A 3,057-nucleotide genomic window follows, 5' to 3' on the forward strand; every position below is an offset into this window, starting at 1 on the left:
CCAAGATGTAGCCTTAGAAATCACCCACTTCGGTTCTTTGGTATCCTATTGGTTACATGGGTCAGTCCTATTCAGTGTGGGAAGGAACAACACAAGGGTGAGAATTCCAGAAGGTGGGGATCACTAGGGGCCATCTTGGAGGCTGGCTACCACAATCCTCCCCCTGCCCCCCAATGATTCACGTCCTTTCCACACACAAAATGTGCTCAGCCTCTCCCAAGGCCCCCCAAAGTCTCATCCCAATATAGTATCCGTTTAAAGTGCAGAATCTCATTATCCAAACCAGGTCCGTATATTGATGAGGCTCTTTGGGTGTGGTTCCTTGAGTCCTCAAATCCACTTCTTTTGGATCTGAAATTTGTGAACTAGAGAGACAAGTTATCTGCCCCCTTCCCTCACCCAACAATGTAGAATGATAGGACAAGCACAGAATAAGTGCTATAGACCCTCCTGTTCAACAGAGTGGAAAGGGGGGATGCACAGAAGTCACTGGTTCACAGCAATTCTGAAAATTACTAGGGTACAAATCGACAGTTCCTGGGAATAATTTTCCATTGCTCTTGGCTTCATTTTGTGGGCTTTTGTTTCCACCCTCTAAATTGTCCTTCCTTTTCCTGTGTTTGTATAGTTTTCTCAGCATGAGAAAAGAGAGTAGAGAGTAGAGAGAGTGCAAAGGCATCTTTTCTATTTGTACTGTCTGTCCCTTCCAGTCCAAGCTGTCAATATTCACTCTAATACAATTCTCTTAAGAACTTTGTAGGTGCCCTGTGAATCTTATCGGGGCTCACTCCACTAGAAAAGTAGCTTCACCTGAAAATATCTTCATTAGAAGTCCTTTTCTACCTTGGTCTTCTGCTGAGAAGCCTGAGGGACAATGTTCTTAAGCTTCTCAGAAGCCCTATTGTTTGAACAGTTCTCTGAAACGCTGCCTTTTATCTTCCTGAGATCTGATCAACGACTTTTACAGTTTGTTATGGACTGAATTGTGTCCCCCTCCAAATTCATATGTTAAAGCTCTAACCCCCAAGGGGATGGATTTGGAGAGAAGGCCTTCAGGAAGGTAATTAGGTTAAATGATATCAGAAGAGTGGGACTCTAGTCCAATAGGGCTGGTGTCTTTATAGGAAGAGGAGGAGACACCAGAGCCCTCTCTTTCTCTTTGTGCACGTGCAGAGGAAAGGCATGCGAGGACACAGGGAGAAGGCGGGCATCTACAAGCCAGGAGGAGAGGTCTCACCAGAAACCAACCCTGCCAACACCTTCATCTTGGACTTCTAACCTCTAGAACTGTGAGAAAACAAATGTCTATTGTTTGAGCCCCTTCGTCTGTGGTATTTGTTATCTGTTATGGCAGCTCAGGCAGACCAAGACCAGTCTCACTCTTGGAGTCATCGCTAGACCAGATTTTCCTGACAGTACTGCATACTTGATTTTTCCCGGGAGCCCTTTCTTCATTGTAATATCATTTGCTCTCTGGAGAGGTTGAGAACTCTCAAAACCAGGAGGTTCTGGCTTCCTTTTGTTTAACAGTCCTTCCTCCAGCTCGTCTCCCCCATCTTGTCTTTTACCAGAAGCAGCAAGAAGAAATTAGATGGCACCTTCAACGCTCTGCTGGGATCATCTCCTTAGCGATCATCCTGTGGGGAGGGTACATTTTCTACTTTCCACGTTATTCCAGGCAACAGGGCTGGCAAACTTTCTGCCACTACCGCATAACTGTTTCCAATAAGATTTTTCCTTTTCCCCTAAGTCCTTACCTGAGGCCTCCTCAAAGACAATGATGATCCTGTAAACAGTTTTCTAAGGTTCTTCAAGATTTTGTTGATGTTTTCCTCAAAGTCCTTCCTGCTTCTGCTCACTACCATGTTCCAAAGCGATAAGGAAACTTTCCTCTAATATCCCCAAACTTATCTGGGAACTTCCACACCAAGAGACAAGGACTCTTCTCAGAAAACGCCTCCCACTCTCTCCCTGCAAACCTTCCTTCCCCTCCATCCCTCATCTTTTTATTTCTTCTCTCTCTCTCTCTTCCTGTCTCTCTCTTTTTATGGGGGGAGAGGGTATGTGATTAGTTTCTCAAACTTTAGCCTTCTTGTCTTACAGAGATCACAGCTCTTAGACTTTTGGCCATGATTTGAAGTCCCTGGAGGTGTATGTCTAATGTGGACGAGGTGGGGAACCCTGACTAGCAGGAGTGCAGGAGCATTCGCGCCATCGAATGCATCACACCATCATTTACAGCCTAATCACGCCATGTATCATTCTAGGCACTGTTCTGTTTCATTCCTTCAGAGCCTCATGGAGCAGACCTACTGATGAGAACATGGAAGGTCCTGTAGTTCTCTCAAGGTCACATGGCTTGTGGCATTGCCAAGCTTTGAAAGTCTTTCTGTGAAGCCATGACATTTCTACCGCATCAGCAGCAGATTGTTTAAGGGGACCCCAGAGTGTCTGGTGAATGAATAAATGAGTGGATCCCTTGAGATTGGCTCTGCCACATCCCAAGTTTTATGGTGGAAATGCCAGGGGGATTCTGTTAGATGGGTATAAATGCACACTGCTGTCCTCTGCAGGCGCTTATGACCAAGGTCAGCTCAACACCAGTGTCTGATTAAGGTCACTCCAGTTGACCAGATGTGTCCTGGGGGAGGCACACAGGGATCAACTCAGGTGTCCCATCTCTGTTCCCATCGGAATCTGAGTCCACTTGTTTTCAAGGAGGCTGCAGCATCCCAGACCAGCGGCTACTGCCACCACAGCCACCATCCCTCCACTCCATCACGCAGCCCCTTTGAGTCCCAAGGCCTGAGCCATTTTTGCGCATGACAGTCAGAGAGGGCCAGCACCGCCCCATCATGACCCCTGCTAGAAACAGCTTCCTCCTCCTCCTGTCCACAAGAGGGAGCAATACTTGCTCCCCTCACCAGTCCCTGAGAGCAGCCTCTCAGAGACATGACACGGAGACATGACATAACCCGCTCAGAATCTGGGAGAGTTTTGAGAATTTGGAAGGGGTGTAATGGGCTTTGGAGTTGTCCAGATCTTGGCTCGCTGTGT

This window comes from Equus quagga, chromosome 12, assembly GCF_021613505.1.
Source record: "Equus quagga isolate Etosha38 chromosome 12, UCLA_HA_Equagga_1.0, whole genome shotgun sequence".
In the NCBI taxonomy this organism is placed as follows: Eukaryota; Metazoa; Chordata; class Mammalia; order Perissodactyla; family Equidae; genus Equus; species Equus quagga.